We start from the raw sequence: 17,710 nt of genomic DNA, 5'->3' as shown, positions 1-17,710 counted from the left end.
CTCTGAGCCTGGAGCTGCTTCAGACTTTGTGTCTCCCTCTCTCTCTGCCCCTCCCCTGCTCACACTTTCTCTCTTTTTCTCTCTGAAATAAATAAACATTAAAATTTTTAAAAAATATATATAGGATAAACTGTTTTATGTATATATATATATATATATTTTTTTTTTTAAACAACACTTTAAATTGATAATGTTAACAAGATCTCACATATTGTCCCTTCTCCTATGAGTAGGGAGTAGATTCCTATACCGCCTTTCGCTGGGGCCTTTCATCTGCTTATATTTAGGATTCTCTTTTCCTCTCATGTGCTTGTCGAGGTGGACAATTTTTCCCTTCTTCCCTTTTAGGTTCCTTGGCTGGACTCATAGTTAAATTGGCATAAAACATGAACAGGAGAAAAATAAATTTACATATGTATGGAGCCTCATAAAAATATGAGACTCCCTGGCAGTGAAGAAACTGAAGATTCTATACTATCCCCAGCTAAGGAGAAGGAGGAGAGATTGTAGGGCTGCAAAGGGGAAGAAGACATTTCATACCAATACCAAATGTTTGGTAAACAAATATTTGCCATGGCATGCAGATAGGCCTTTCGGATCCGAAAAGTTGTTTCTGGGAGGGGTGCCTGGGTAGCTCACTTGGTTAAGCATCCCAACTTTGACTCCAGTCATGATCTCGAAGTTCATGAGTTTGAGCCCTGTGTCAGGCTCTGTGCTGACAGCCCGTTCGGAGCCCGGAGTCTACTTCTGATTCTGTGCCTCCTTCTCTCTCTGCCCCTCCCCTGTTCATGCTCTGTCTGCCTCTCTCTCAAAAATAGACATTTAAAAATTTTTTTCAAGTTGTTTCTGGGAATAGCTTTCTTCCTGGTATAGCCCCTCCCCCCCCCTATCTAAATTCTTTTAGACAGTTCAGGGGGTGGTAAGAATTTCTCCCTAAGTATCCAGGGCACCAGTTATCTTCAGGTCAAAATAATCACATGCCAAGAGGGACATTCTGTGGTGGCGTAGCCTGCTTACCCTCGTGCCTGTTACCACACATGATTGCTTATCTTTAGAAGGGGCTGCGGTGCAGAGAATGTTGGGGGCTACAGCTGGCAAATCCATTCTTATAGGATTTTCCAGTGTGTGCTCTGCCAAAGTCTAGTCAGCGTTGCAAGGCTATTATGCAGCACACCTTACTTGAAGGTGACAATATAGGTCTCAAGAACCTGTGCTTTCAAATTTAGCAGAAGCTCCTTGTTCTTTTTACTAATGTTTTACTGACTTACAAAGGAAGAGTCCATTGTTCTTGTTTATTATTAAACATCATGGAAAACTGTCAAGAGGAAAGGTTGCAGGGTTAAACCACATTTCACAATAAAAGAATATTTTATCCTACCGACTACTGTGGCCAAAAGTATATTTTGTAATCAGACAACCCTTGGTTTAAATCCTGGTTTGGCCACTTTTGAACTCAGCTATTTTGTGCAAATGAATGTCTCTGACTTTGTGTTTCTTCTTTGCTATAAAAAAAAAGGCCACTCCACAAGGTTATTAAGAATTTTGAAATATAATGCATATCAGATGCTTGGCATGGTGCCTGGTACATAGTCCTGAAAAGATGTTAACTTTTTTCTTTATTTAATTTGCTTTATGTTGGTGTTGTGTTGGGAGCCATTCTAAGCCCACTAGTCGAGAAAACTCCTGGTGAGGTTAAAGCAAGTTGGCACGGTCTCTTGCCAATCAGATGATGACCGATATCCACCCCCACTCAATTATTTCTGCTTGAGCACTGACCCCTAAGGTACCTTGTTGATCAATATCGGGAGTGACTTGTCCCCTTATTCCGGCCCTGGTATGATGACTGCACCTTGTGAAAGAACTTATTGTGGGAACTTCTTCTTTTGATTATGGGAACAGACATCGTGTCTCCAGAAGGTCCTGTTTCTCTCCATACTTTCCCTTGAGCTATGAACAGGCTAATGACCCCTAGTCATAAAAGATTGACCTTTACATGTACAATTCTGTTTCTACCGTTGCGTTAGTCCAAGATGTTCATACAGCTCAACATGTAAATCAACTAACCAAAAATGTCTCTCATGCCCTAGCTATTCTAGAAATCATAAAAGTAGACACAAAGGTAAATGCACTCAAAGAGGCTATTCTATGTATTGGAAATAAGCTAAACTCTTTAAAGGTATGGTTGGCTCTCTGGTGCAATAAAGCATATAACTGGAAAACCAAGTCTTGCCTGGAGACAAAGAACCTAACTTAGAGAGAAGGAACAGATAAGGGCAGAAGATAAGTTACTACATACACCTTTGCTAACTGATGGTGTATAGCAGCCCCTTCCCTAAGGCCTACTTTCCACAAACACCTTCCCTTACCCTGGCAGCTGTGATGAGGATGGATAAGAGTATCTACAAACCTATGACTTAATCTTAGTGTTATTATAATGTGAACACCTTGTTATTTTCTTAGTTACTCAACTTCACTATAATTGGGCTGTTCTGCAAGAAGACTTCTGTAAAACCTGTTTCTGTACATTTTCCAACAACACCTTATCACAAAGAGCTATCCATTGTAAACATTCCATTTCCTGATGCCATGTTAACTTTTGACCTATAAATAAAGACATCAAAACCGACAGGACAGAGATGCCTGCCTGGTGATCAGAAAGGATCTCAGGGCTCTCTCACTCTCTTTCGCTGACACCGTCCAACCTTCAGGGACCCCTGGACCTGTCGGAGCCGGCGCGGCCTCCGACAGTGTTGGTTATTATTGTTGTTAATGTTATTACCGACCAAGCTAACAAGCTAGGAAATACATAAATATTAAGTGGATCACGCATGTACAAGAGGTCAGAGCAGGTACCATTTTAAGAAGAGATGAGTAAGAGATGTAAAAACTCTTAAATATCAAATGAGGAGAAAGCAATTAAGATCCAGAAACTTAATACTTTGAGGGGCGCCTGGGTGGCTCAGTCGGCTAAGCATCTGACTTCGGCTCAGGTCATGATATCACAGTTCGTGGGTTCGAGCCCTGTGTTGGGCTCTGTGCTGACAGCCAGCTCGGAGCCTGGAGGCTGTTTCAAATTCTGTGTCTCCTTCTCTCTCTGACCCTCCCCTGCTCATGGTGTCTCTCTCTCTCTCTCTCAGAAATAAATAAAACATTTAAAAAATTTAAAAAAAAGAAATTTAATACTTTGAAATAAGCAGAGGTGTCCACCTCATGTTTTCGTTTATACGTTCCTGCTGGAGCAGCATGTAAAAGCCGTGCGAAGCCGATGGTCAGGACGGCCATAGTGCCTGCTTCTGACTTAGGCAGTTGTGATGTGATGGAAAAAACAAGGGGAATTTCAGTCCTAACTCTGCCACACATTGTTTTAGTCCTGAGATGAGCTAAAGACGCCTGGATGTACCGTTGGATATGACTCTCGGCTCCAATTCGTGGGTCTGGTACAGGACATGTGCTCAGAAAATGTCTTTCTCCCTTCTTTCTTATTACTTATACTGTTAAGATTTGGGCAAGACTCATCCTCACTTATCATCTATTAGATAAATGAAAAAAATACCTATACCTTAGGGGGGGTGTGCGCACGCATGCGTGTGTGTGTGTGTGTGTGTGTGTGTGAGAGAGAGAGAGAGAGAGAGAGAGAGACTTAACAGTATAAAATCAATGAATATAAATGTGCTGTGAAACATTAAGCTGTTATTTGGGAGAGTTGCTGGGATTATAAGGACATCATCAGAGTATATTACAGGTTCAAGTATGAAGGGCCATGCCACTATCTGTTCTTTATAAAATGTGAATCAAAAGAGACATCTTTGCTATAAGAATAGGAGTTTGTACCCAGATCCCAATAATTCCATTAAGTGAACATCAAAAGCAAGTCATAAAGAAAAATTAGGTGTATAATCAGACAAGGACACTTTTTTTTTAAATAGAGAAAAATTATTTCCTATGAGGGTTTGTATTTTGTATGTGTCAGAGTTCTCCAGAGAAATAGAGTAATAGTGTGGGTGTATGTAGAGGGAGAGAGACAGATTGACAGACAGTCAGAAAGACATAGACAGAGAGGAAGACAGAGACAGAGCGAAAGAGACACAGAGAAGCTTATTTTAAGCTTTTGACTCACCTGATTGTGGAGGCTGATAAATCTGAATTTAAAAAAAAAAACAACCTTTTTTAATGTTTATTTATTTTTGAGAGAGAGAGTGAGTAGGTAACAGGCAGAGAGAGAGGGAAACAGAGAATCCTAAGCAGACTTGACTCAGAAACCACAAGATCATGATCTGAGTAGAAGTTGGATGCTTAACTGACTGAGCCACTCAGCGGCCCCCAGACTGGTAACTCTGAAAGCTGCAGGGTAGGATGACAACCTAGAGACCCAGATGTCTAAGTCTAGAGGCCGAAATCCTTCTTCCTTGGGAAAAGTCTCTTTTCTCTCTTAACACATTCAACTGATTGCGTGAGGCCCACCCACATTAGGGAGATAATCTGCTTTACTCAAAGTCTACTGAGTTAAATGTTAATGTCATCTTAAAAAATCTTCACAGTGACTGATGTTTGCGCAAATATCTGGATTTGACATTTGATTGGATGTTCCAATCAAATTGACACATAAAATTAACTACCACTGGGTTGTATCCATTTTTTTCAAAAACGAATTTAAATTATTTTCTTATTAACTGATTTTATATTACTAATAAATATTCCAAGCACCGGAAGCAGACATACAACAAAATAATCCTTCAAAAGCTATTTCTGAAAGAAATATTTTTTATCTGTTTTTTCTTCTGTTTTTAAAATCTAATTTTTTATAACAACAGCAACCCACAACAACAAAATAAGATTGGAATTGAAGATCTTTGTTCCCAGGTGATACCATTTTCAAATTTCCATCCAAAGTAATTTTTCCCCTTCAGAGAAGTATCTGGCCCTCAGGGACCCCACTGTTTACTTCAAGCCAGAGGAGAAAGAGCATTGCAAAGGGACTCTCTGCTCATGGCTGTGTTGTGGAGAACACAGCACCCCTGCTGGTCTGGCCTTCATAGGGGGTGCCTAGCCCATCATTTTTACCTCAGTGCTATATTTGTGTACAAAGAGCATCTCAGGTTTCTGATGTCTCCTGCAGTTAATGTCTGGGACCAGGTTAAAAATAAAATCTCCATCTTTTCCTTTGACAAATATTCTGAGACCATTATGACACTCTGGTTCCTGAAAATCTATATACACTGTACGCTTATTTTTCCTACCTAAGAAAATAGTTCCTGAATCTTTTCTTTTTTCAGGTTTACCTTGTAGTTGGTGTTTTAAATGGAAACATATGCTGGTAAGAAAGTCGTCCTTGTAATGGGAATCCTGTACGTTTTCAATTCTATCATAATTAAGAGTCTTCGCAGTTGTAAATGCCACCTTTAGGTTAAATATAAACCAAGCATCTGTCAGCCTCGATGTAAGAGAGCAAATAATGCCATAAATGCTAGGAGAGTAAAACTCTAACTGCATAGAAATGAGCTTGTCATCTCCATGAGCAGTGACAAACAAATCCCTGTTTAGTTCAGTCAAAGAGCAGAGTTAATAAGTACACATATTTTCACAGATAGTGATATGTATTCTATAAACCTTTCCTTAGCATTGTGCTGAGGAACATGTGATTTTCCAGGATATGCTGTTCTGTCCCCTTTGACTGGCTCCCCTTCCCCAAAATGCCCTTTCAATGGAACTCATTGCAGGAGCCACCTCTCCCTGGAAGCATTCCCTGACCACTCCTCCCCTGAAAGGCCAGACCTGCGTGCTCTAGAGCACGCATTTGTCATGGTAGTTGCCACCTTACCTGCTGACTTGTGTGCCCTACCCAAGAGACTGTGAGTTCCTTGAAGTTCTTTGTTTCCTTAGCAAGGCTTCCCAATTAGTATTTGTTGAATGAATGAATCAACGTAAAGTAATACATCAATATGCAACGTGTGAGTTCTCTTGACTCAAGAATGATGAGAGAAAGCTGTAGAGTGTGTTAAAAAAAAGGGCGTGGCAACATTCTTCTGAAGAAGCAGAGATAGTCATGGACAAGCCATGGCTTGCCAAGAGTTGATTAAAGGGCCCCTTTCTCACATGGTGTACTCTGCCTCTAACACAGCTTCGTTCTCTGTGCTTTCAACTCCCTCCATCTCCCCTGAATGGGCACAGCAGTATCACTTCATAATGGAGAGTTACTTAGCACTCCTGAATGCCTCGGCAATTTGGAAGGCACTTCTCTCCTAGGTGAGCCAGGGAGGCGTGGAGAGTTCTTTGAATCCTCTTCTTAGTGGGACCACTGAGAGCAGCCTTCTCTTTGCTTTTTAGAAAACACCTGCTGGCAACTTTGATTCTCTATTATTCTCTCTCACTACACACCCTTCCCTTGCTTTACAGCATTTATCACCATCTGTAATTATTTTTAAGTGTTTGGTTATTTCACTGCAGTGCCAAAGAGGCAGTACAGAATCCACCCTTCTGCATCTCCTCTCCAATTTTCATTAACCATTCTGAAGCCTACCCCCCAAGTAAAGCACAGAAATCAAATAAATACATTGTTTCTCAGGTGAGAAATACCTTGCTTGCTTGCCAAGGATCTTGCTGCTCCTGAGTTCTCATTTAGAGGAAGTCTGCCTTGTTTACTCATTTAACTGAACTGCCATCATGGTGAGGATAAGGTTTCTTGTTCTAGCTGTGTCCCCTGTACCAGCAGTATCTGAAACAGCTAGGGGGATCACTGAAGGTTTGCTGAATAATTATCCTTCTCCCAACTCATCTGATTTCATCACCAGTTTAAATAAGTTTGTCACTATGTCATAAAACATTTTATACCATTTCATGCTACTTTTAAAAGTTACTTCATTGGAGTGCCTGAGTGGCTCACTCAGTTAAGTGTCATACTTTGGTGAAGGTCCTGATCTCCTGGTTAGTGGGTCTGAGCCCTGGATTGGGCTCTGTGCTGACAGCTCAGAGCCTGGAGCCTGCTTGGGATTCTGTGTCTCCCTCTCTCTCTGCCCCTCCCCCACCCATGCGCGCGCACGTGCACCCTCTCTCTCTCTCTCTGAAAAATTAATAAATATCTTTTCATCAAAAATCAATAAAATTTACTGCATCAGATTCTCTGAGAATTTTGGATCACTTACATGGTTGTTCCTTAATTTGCAGAGATGCCTAATGATAAATTCCACCAAACATTAAACCACAGAAAGAGATTTACTATAACCACACTTTTCCTCTGGCCCTCATGTAGTTTGGGGCCAGCGTGCTCCCATACTATTCCAATATGTATCAGTCAAACATCATGTCTTTCATGAAAGGATTTGCCAAGATTCAACTCTTCCCAGTGACCATCAGATATGACTGTACTTTAACTCAGAAGATCTCCCAAGTTGTCTGGAGATAATGAGGATTTGTTGACTCTCTATTTTTCAAACAGTATAAACGCTTATTTTAAATAACTGTATGTTATTTCCAAGTTCCGAATATAATCCGAGTACGTTCTAAACATATTCCGAGTATGTTCCAAGGAACACATACACACATGCAGGCATCTGCAGACACACAGACTTCCTCTTCTGAGCAGCTTAAAGTTTGTGTCTATCATTGGGGCTGAGTCCACTAGTTTCTAATCGGGATCCTTCTAATTATATGTTTTTGTGGCTGTTGTTGTTGTTGTTATTGTTTTTTAATGGAGAAGTGCATTTGGGAGACATTATCTTAGACGTCAATAAAATATCCGACAACACACATTTATTCCCAAAATCCTACCTAGACTTCAGATGTGAGCCTATTTTTTTTTTCTAAACATTAACTTCATTGCTTAAAATGTAGCAGTCACTTCCAGAACTATCTAATGCTAAGACTGGCTGTGATGGATATAGGCCATTTGTACTTAAGCATATAACATCCTGAAGGCATTCATTTAATACAGAATCATATGCTTATATGCAGGGGTTTTATCCCTGCTCCCCGATGAAAAATAAGTCTGAAAAGCCTTTAAGATCTATATTATACCAGAAAAATCCAAAAAACCTTTTTTTTCTGGAAGTTGTTTTTGTCCCTGATCTTTTTCTTTAAAGGATTAGTTTTATTTATCACATTTCCCTCCTCTTGCCTTGCAAGGGAATAAGGTGAAAAAACAAACCGAGCACTGGCCACGGATCTATCCCGTGGACTATAGTTGAAGCACAGTAGGTGTTGGCAGCCAGGGTGAGTGTCTGAAACACGGTAAATACGCAGCCTGGGCAAGTGCTTCTGGTGCTGGATTTTGCCGCAGGACATGCTGAGGCAGACACTTGTATAGACAACTGCTTCTAAATATGTCACTGTATCAGCAGGAAACAGAAGATCTCCCCTCTTCTATTTTTCAATTCTGAAAATGGGTCCCTGTGAGTAATTATGTGGTGAATTAGCAAGCATCCTGAATAAGCAACCGGTGCCAAGCCGTTGGACAAGAGGATTTTAAAGAGCAAAGAAAAACAGGAAGAAACCATCAAAATAAGCATTGAGCAGACTTCCATATGATTCATGCCATGTGCAAGTGGCGTGTAAGGGGAAGAAGTGACGGAGTGTAATGTTTCTCAGGCAGTCCTGCTATCAAGCACTTACAAAGTGTTTTTAATCCTCTAATTGGGTTAAATTGATTTAATTAGCACTGAAAAGATGCATTTTAAGTGTTTAATAAAAACGTTTTATATTCAGAGCAGCTACCAGATGTTTTTCATTGTAGATGTGAAGTTACGCATTTTTTCCTTCTAGAATTTCAGTACTTTCATAAAATAAGAAATACCTGTTTTTCTTCAATTAGATGGTGGCTGAGAAAAGAAAATTCATCTTTATGGGGTTGTCTTTGTGCTTTCAGAAAGATCTTTGTTGTTCTACTCTCCATGCAGCCTCCCTGTGTCCATCTGCATGGTACACACCCGCACGCACTGCTCTATTAAGAGCTGAGCAACAGCTAGGCTTCCTTTGGTTGACAGGGGCTAAAAAGGGATTCCTAGACATTGTATGAAAAGTCCATTCCATGTATTAGCCACAGGGAAAGACGTTAGAGAGCATCATGAATCATGGCGCCCTTCATCAGCTAGGACATTCTCCCTAGAGTGTGACTCGTTCTCAAGCTGGAAAAACACTGAACATAGATTCCTTTGGGCAACAGTGCTGGCAGGTGGGGGGTGGTGTGGTTAAGTGGGATAATAGGTTAAAATTATATACTTGAATTGAATCTTCACTTCAGTGACTGAGCAGCTACCAGAATCAGTAGATGGTAACTTTTTCTTTTCAAACTGTTAATATAGCTTTTCTACACTGCAGTACAAATCAGAATAATTGTTAAGTATTCAGAATCTACCAGTCACACAGTGACATGGACAACTATGCCCGAGGGCTTTAACTCCAAGTTACAGATATAAAAGTACTGAAATTACAGAGATTTAGTTTATAGCAAACCTGTCTTGATTAAATGATACATGCTTTCCAACGTGACTTGCTATTCTCTATCTTCTTCCATTATCACTTTTCAGTTTCCTAAATCCCTATAGTTAACATGAAGAAAAAATTATCTCCGAAGGGGAACTATTTGTAAGCCTACTTCCTGGAAAATGAAAAAAAGAAGATAGTAAGAGGAAATGTTGCTAGCAAATGACATCTTTGAATGATTAACTGAAAGCTAACAGATTAACATTAACTAGTCTCTTAAAGTGAGGTTTCAGAATTCCTTAAGTTATGCTCTGTTTTAAAAAGAACACTCGACTTTCAGGGCCAGTCTCCAAGAAAATGTGCTTTGATATTTCTTTGAAGTTCAATTCAATATCTTTGTCTAAGAGGAAAAAAAAAATCACATCTTGACTGTAGAAATCATATTGAAACACTAAAGTGCTTACTTGTGCTGCTGCTGTCAGTCATCCTCGTCACACTTGGTGACTGTCCTCAATCCAGGCAGAAAACCCATTCTCAGTTAACATGGATCAATTGGAAAGAATATAAACCACTCCACTGCCCTTAAGACATATAGACGTCAACTCTCACTCAGGTTATTTGAGGCTCAGTAGGAGTGGTGAGCAGCGCAGGAGCAAACTCCTGACATACTACGAGGTTGGATTTTAATACCGTGCTGTAGATTTTCTGTATTTGTATGAAAAATGTTTTTATTTTTTTAAGGTTTTTATTTATGTTTGAGAATCAGAGAGAGAGACAGCACGAGCAGGGGAGGGTCAGAGAGAGAGGGAGACACAGAATCCGAAACAGGCTCTGAGCTGTCAGCACAGAGCCCGATGCGGGGCTCGAACCCACGAACCGTGAGATCATGACCTGAACCGAAGTCAGAGGCTTAACCGACTGAGCCACCCAGCAACCCCTGTATTTGTATGAAAAAAAAAAAGTAATTGAAAATAATAGATTCATATCCTACCTTAACTATTGCCTCATTCCTACTAAAGAGAGTAGCATACTTCGAAGATACTTCTTACTCTTGTAATGTTTTTCTTCAAATGCTACCGGGGGGCTTGTGAGTGGGCGTGTGCCCATGGAATCATAGATAGACCTGAGCCAATAATATTTCCATCTGAAAAATATCCTTAGTTCGGTTTCTGTAATTACAAAACCAGAGGATAAAAGTAATAAATGATAGTGATTTGGTAAAGCATTTTGTTAGATGCCTCAAAAACATGTTAAAGAGAACAAATATTTCCGGCCTTGATAAAAGTAACCCTAAGAAAATTAAACACTGGCTGATGAATTTCATGCAACAAGTAATTGTAAAGTATCTTATGTTCATTTTTGATACCGAATGGGATCTTTGAAGGGTCAGTGATGTTTTATGTTTTCAACATTGGTCTGTAATGAGTAACTAAAGGTTGATTAGTTAGATATTACATGATGCCAAATCAGCTGCAAGGATTATGGAAAAATGCAAATAGTTTCAGAAAGATTAAAGACACCAGCAGGAATAAACAAAATTAAGTCAATTCTAGGTTCCATAGCTGAGAAACATAGGATACAAAATTTTGGATTCATTGCCTATGTGTCTTTCATTTTATTTTTATTGTGATTGTGCACCAATGTCACCTGTTTATCCAATTGATTTTGATGCTTACAATAACCTCCTAATGAATCAGATATTATAGTCTATAATTTTAGAGATGATTTAAGGTACAGAGATGTTAGATAATGCCCCAACATCCACTACCTATGATGATATAGGTATTTGAATCTTGGAGCTCAAAAGGGAGTCCAAAGCTCTTTTGCCCACACTATGCTGCCTGTCAGGAGAATATGTTTTACATATTTACATGTTTTTTTTTTTTTACACGGCTCATTTTTTTTTGTGGGGGTTACTCCTAGATTAGTATTTTTAAAGTGACTAACAGTACATTTAGGAAAAAGGAGATTTTTGAAGAACATATTTCAGGACAAAATAATTTCTTTTAATTCTCAAAGCTCTGCTCTGTACCAAGTAGTCTCACATTCTCCTAGAGGTGAGCTCCCTGAACCAAAGTAAAGATAAGTAAATGTCAAGGGACTGGGAGTCTGTTACTTTCCTTTCCACCAAATATAAACTAAAATACTGTGGCTTTATGGTCTCCTGGGACCATAAAAATCAAGGGATTTAGATTTTCCAAAACACCAAAAGCATCCCTGATATCAGAAGTTTAACACATATTGGTCTGTTGGGCAGGTTTTTAAGCAAATGAGCACATATTCCATTTTTAGAACTCTGGCTTGATGTGACTATTTCAGAGTGTGGTTAGGCAATTCTTAAGGCTGTTCCTAAGGCTTTGTATACAGAGGGGTGTCTTATATTTGAAAGATAATTACATTAAGAATGATGATTCCAACTTCCTTGGAGAGAAAAACTAAAGGAAAGAACTAATCTTTGTGGAAACAGGGAGCCCAGTGTAAGGTACGTGATAAATGGCAGGTTTTAACCTAAGGCACTGTGCTTACGTTGGGTGGGGGAGGAGAGGCATTGTTTTTATAATTTTAGTAGCTTATTTCTACTTAAATTCAATACATTTGTTTTTGTCTAGAAAGTTTAAAACTAAATAAAATTTCATGATGTCATTTTCATTAATTTCACCCACAGACACAGAATTACCATGAGTTAATGTTACAGACATAACGTAGCTATGGAATCTATGGATGTTTCTAAAATAATGTAAAAGACATGGCTGTTAAGCCCAAAGGACTTATATTTGGGAAATATGAAAGTCAAGTAATATACAACCAAGAGAGTACCCCAGGGGTTAAAACATGGAAGTAGGAAAGGGTTGGTAATTATGTGTTTCGGTTCTTAACCCATCAATGCCCTGGCTAAAACCATATGAAGACGTAATCAAGGTCAGACAGGAAGAATATAATTTTGTTGTCATGGTATTTAGAATCGACTAGCCATGGTGTGAGAGGCAGGAGGCTGGTAAGGACAAGGCTATTGTGGTTTTCGGGATGTGAGTCAACCAGCCACTGGCCAGAGGTCTGATAGAGTAATGAGAGGAATAATGTAGCTAAGACGACTTACAAGGAAAATGTGAGCCACAGTTCCTGTCAGATTTCTGAAAAAGAGGTGGGAATGATCTGCCAATTTTGCTTCATTATGATTGTAATGAACCTCTGCTTCAAAGCTGTCTCATTCTGATTCAGTCCAACTCCACGGACACAAGATCACATAGTTAATCTAATTCCGTGACTTTTTTTTCTCAGTATCTTCCGAAAATACTTGTATTCATTAGTCACAACCAAAAGCATTAGCTTTAATGATTGTGAATAAGAGTGACTTCCCACAGATGTATTCTTGGATTAGATATCTGTAGCAGGAGCAATGACCCTACAGACAATTTATCCAGTATATAAATGCAGGTGCACAATGATTATTCTCAAGTATCACTTTTCTAAGTAAATTCTGGAATAAGAAAAAGGGAGATGTTCTTGTATTCGTCTGAATGCTGGCCTATTCAGTTTAAAAGAATATCGGGAATTTGAACTTGTCAGCTCTAATTGTACAATAAACTGACATAGTTTAACTTGACACAAATGTTATCTCTGTCCTTAACAATTTTCTGGCCTCCTGGAAACTTTTTTTTTCCATTTCCTTGGTAAAAACAACTCATCACGAGACATCCCAGAGACATCGTAAGTGCATTTAAACCTTAACCCTTGGAAGAGAAGCACTCTGTAACAGACCTGAAGATTGGCGCTTACCCTTCTAGCCTTTATAGGTTAGATTTTTGAATAATGGTTCTCTTTTAGCAAAAGTCACAAAATCCAACCCTAGAATAGAATGGCAACTATTTCTTACACAGAACTGAGAGTAGGGAGGGGACAAGTTGTAAAAATACCCATGAAGTTGGCACTGCAGATTTCCTACCTGTTTTCTCTTCCAGAATTTGAATAATGTAGATTTCTCGTGAAAGGTATTGTTTCTATTGTATCAGTAGATGATTTTTTTTTATAAGCTGTACTAAGTCAAAATATTGGTAACTTAGTCCAAGTGGAAAAGTTGATGTCTAGTTTCCCAGGATGGGGGTGAAAGATAATAAATGCTCTAAGTTTGTATATATGTGCAGATTTACTTATTTTCAGCACAGGAAAGTTTTCCAGGTTCAGAGGACCAACCCAGAAACATTAGTGACAGGTAGTAAACCTGTCACTTGTAATTGCCTGGTGAATTATATTAATCTAAGTGTTCTGAATAATTCCAGTTAACAGGCAGTGTATTTCTGCATTTATGAAGTTACTTTGTTCTATTTGCTTAGGGGATTTGACTTTCTGTAATGCTTTACCTTGCAATCAATTTTTCTGTGCCATCCTTGCACTGACTATTACTCTATTATTCTACTTTCTCAAGTGTTTTCATCCCACAGAATGTCTTATGGTTGCACCTGGACCTTAGATTCTTCTAACTGACATATACAGTTTATTTTATTTTATTATACTTGTTTTAAATACCATCAGTAATCTAAAATTGATGTCCTCTGTCAGTGACAGAGAAGCAACAGCATGCAGCACTGCCTGTTTTTTTGTTTTGTTTTGTTTTGTTTTGTTTCAGAATTAGAAGCTCTAAATCATGGCCTGATTCTAAAGAGCTGTGTGATTTTTGGCCAGTCACCTTACCTCTCTGAACCCATCTTACCTAATGAAAATGATGGGGCCGAGGGAAATGCTCCGTACTGTCTCTCTCCAACCATTGGAAGACATCTCATCTTATCTACAATATCCACCAACGTATCTACCTTTATCCATCTTATGAAGGGAAGAACACGGCAGGAGAGTGGAGTGAGACAGTGCCTGTCATGGCTCCAGAGGTGTTCTCTCAGGAACACCTAGCCTAACATGTTTCATGTGGTCTTTCGTAGTTCGCAGTTCTTCTGGAGATCACTCTGTTCTTCCTCCTTTACAGACCTTCTGTGAGAAAAACAAAAAGGAAGGAGGGAGGAGCTGGGAAAGAATTGCAACCAAAAAGTCACCACTGTTTCGGAGAGTGAAGTCCCATCCTGTGTGGGCATGAGCATTTTAGCAATACAACTTCAGCTACATTTGCTGAGCCAAGATGGAGAAATAGCGAGGAGAGAGATGTAGTTAAAATAGTCCTGGTGATTCTAGTAGTCATTCCTCCCGGGACAGCAACAAGTACTTGTTCCCCTGGGTCCCTCATTTCCTTATAACTCTACCAACTTGACAAGCTGAGGGGGCTTCCAGGGTCATTCTGATTACCTATGAATTTTGCCTTAAGCACTCACTCAACACCTACTTAGAATGTGATGCCACTGTAGGTTCCAAATACGCAAGTTCCAGAACAAAACAAAACCAATAAAAACCAGATTTAAAATGCAAATCAGTTTATCATAAAAGAATCTCCACACTGCCTGTAAAATCTGTGCTTTAGGAGCAAAGATTCAGATTGAAAGAGAAAAGCCAAAGGAGCAAACTCTTTAATTCCTTAAAATGAAACCAAGTACCTCTTTGTTTCTTCGGTTGGCACAATGATTTATTTTATATTATTATATATGTTGTTGTTATTATTATTATCATTATTATTATTATTGTGATGTGGGATCTCTCCTTGTATGTGAATGCACACACATGTAACAGCTATTGCCTCTAAACAGCTCGCTGTGGTGGCATCGTTCCTCAATAATTGAGTCCTGTAGTGGAAGGGGAAGTAGCTGGGTAAAGTGCAACAGCAGACTCTCCCAATGAAAATTTTACAATCATTCCAAGTTTTGAGGGCAAGCCAGATGTTCTGGAAAAGTATTTGGGTGGGAGATGAAGATCTCATTTTTTAAAATTTTTTTAATGTTTTGTTTATTTTTGAGAGAGAGATAGACACAGCATGAGCAGGGGAGGGTCAGAGAGAGAGGGAGACATAGAATCTGAAACAGGCTCCAGGCCCCAAGCTAGCTGTCAGCACAGAGCCCAATGCGGGGCTCAAACCCATAAGCCGTGAGATCATGACCTGAGCTGAAGTCGGATGCCCAACCAACTGAGCCACCCAGGTGCCCCAAAGATCTCATTTAAAATGACTGTTAGAGAGCTATTTCCTTATTTTCCTTCATAAGCCAGTCATCAAACCCAGCAGAGGACCAGAGGATCAATGACCAAGGATTTTAGGTGTCTTGACAGGTCATCCCTATATATTATAATTAACATCTGCACTGCTATTCTTGTAAGAAAGGGAAACACTGAATATGTTAACACTTGGGAATGCAGAAATTCCTTTATTCCTGATCTCACTTAATGGTTCTGTTAAAACGATCCTTTGCTTTAAAAAATGGAAACTTATGAAATATCATAGTGGAGAAATTTTCCTGTTAAGTATGATTGAATGATTTTTAAAAAAGAAAAAGGAGAAACAAAACTATCCAGAGAGCTTTACCAGCCCATAGATTTTGTAATCCATTTGGACATGAAATATGTAGAGATTTTTCATACATCTAGTTTTGTTAGCAAAGCTTAAGAATGAACATATGTGCATATGCAAATGAAACTAAAATGTACACTAAATACTAATTATGAAATCATTGGATCTATTTCAGAAACCTTAACCTTATTGGTTCCTAGAGTATGTAACTTCCAACATCCATAACACTTTCCTATGTGAAAATACAAGTTCTTGAATTAATAAGGATGGTATGCAAGCAGCCACTAACAAGCATGCTGTTAAATAAACAGAGGAAATGTGGCCTGTGCCTTGTTCTCTAATGAAATGAAGGAAGCAGATGGCTCAAAAAAAAAAAAAAAAAAAGATGTGTCAGTGAATGGTGGTAAATCATAAACAGGGATAGATTGCCAGCTTACCTCAAATCCAGCCTATTTTCCAGTCCCTACATCTCACTAAGTGCTGCCACTCAAGCTGAACTTAACTGTGTCAGATTTTTGATTCATGCCTTTAAACACTTAGGCAGTATCTGTATGTCACAAACTGAGTTGTGGCCATTTTCACAATCAATACTGATCGTCTCAGCCAAAATGATCATAGGTTAGTATACATCTGTCACTGAGATAACTAGAGAGAATGGAATGGCTTGGCTTCTATCCATTCATTTGGTGCATTTTTTAGGTACTCAAATACTCGGATCCAGGAATGTCTTCTTATGGAAATAGATTTTTTTTTTAAATCCAGCATGGGAGCACCTGGGTGACTTCAGTCAGTTAAGTGTCCAACTCTTGATTTTGGCTCAAGTCAGGATCTGAGGGTCATGAGATGGAGCCCCACATCAGGCTCAGCACTGAGTATGGAGCCTGCTTAAGATTTGCTCTCCCTCTCCCTCTACCCCTCCTGGGCAAGTGCTCTCTCTGTCTTTCTAAATAAATGAATAAATGAATAAATAAATGAATAAATAAATAAATAAATAAATAAATAAATAAATAAAATAAAGTCTAAAAAATTCAGTGTGTCCTTCAGAAAAATAGCAAAAATAATGTGAGTCCAATTTAACAGCAATTCTAAATAACAAAACTCATTCCAAAATTGGTGCTTCCCAAAATATAAGGGCCGTTAATGTAATTTGGGTCATTTTATCAGTCTCACTAATAATACAGATTTAGTAATAGTTGGTGAGTTAGTAACATCACAAGCCTAGATATCTCTAGTCTACTGACGCTGTAGCTATGCATTAAAGATGCTGAGGTGTTCAGGCAGTGAAGAAACAAAGAATCACAAGAAGGAAACGTGAACTACAGTGAGATACAGTGAAGAAACTTTGAGCAGCCCAGAAGGAGAAAACATTAAATAGTAATTTCAAGTCTCACAGGAGTTCAGAAAATGCTCATAGAGATTGCTTATCTTGTCATGTAGCAATTTGAGGGTTTTTTTTTTTAACTTCTATAAGTTTACAAACACAATCTGTTCATTTTTAATGATTATTTTAATTAAACAAATGAAAAGAGCTTTGAATTTCTTGCATTGACCTGACCCTCTTAGGGATTTAAAGGGCTTTGGAACAGGCAGCCAGCCAAATAACACACTTTCAAACAGCTTTAGCTCCTAAAATAGTAGTGATGACAATTAACCAAAAATAATTAATATAAATACAAGTAAGTTCTCAGTGTCACCTTGAGCTTCATCCCTACTCATTCACCTAGCTTGCAACTTTAAAAATGAATCTTTACGTAAGGAAAATATAGTTTATAGTTGTCACTTCTTGCTCTTGTAAAATGAATTAGATATCAACCTCTCATCCTCTGCAAACTAGCAAATTTTTAAAAAATCATTGAATAT

This window comes from Hyaena hyaena, unplaced genomic scaffold (assembly GCF_003009895.1).
Source record: "Hyaena hyaena isolate Hyena2069 unplaced genomic scaffold, ASM300989v1 scaffold_1199, whole genome shotgun sequence".
NCBI classification, from domain to species: domain Eukaryota; kingdom Metazoa; phylum Chordata; class Mammalia; order Carnivora; family Hyaenidae; genus Hyaena; species Hyaena hyaena.
The sequence above is the reverse complement of the archived record's forward strand: the minus strand, read 5'-3'. Positions refer to the sequence as shown.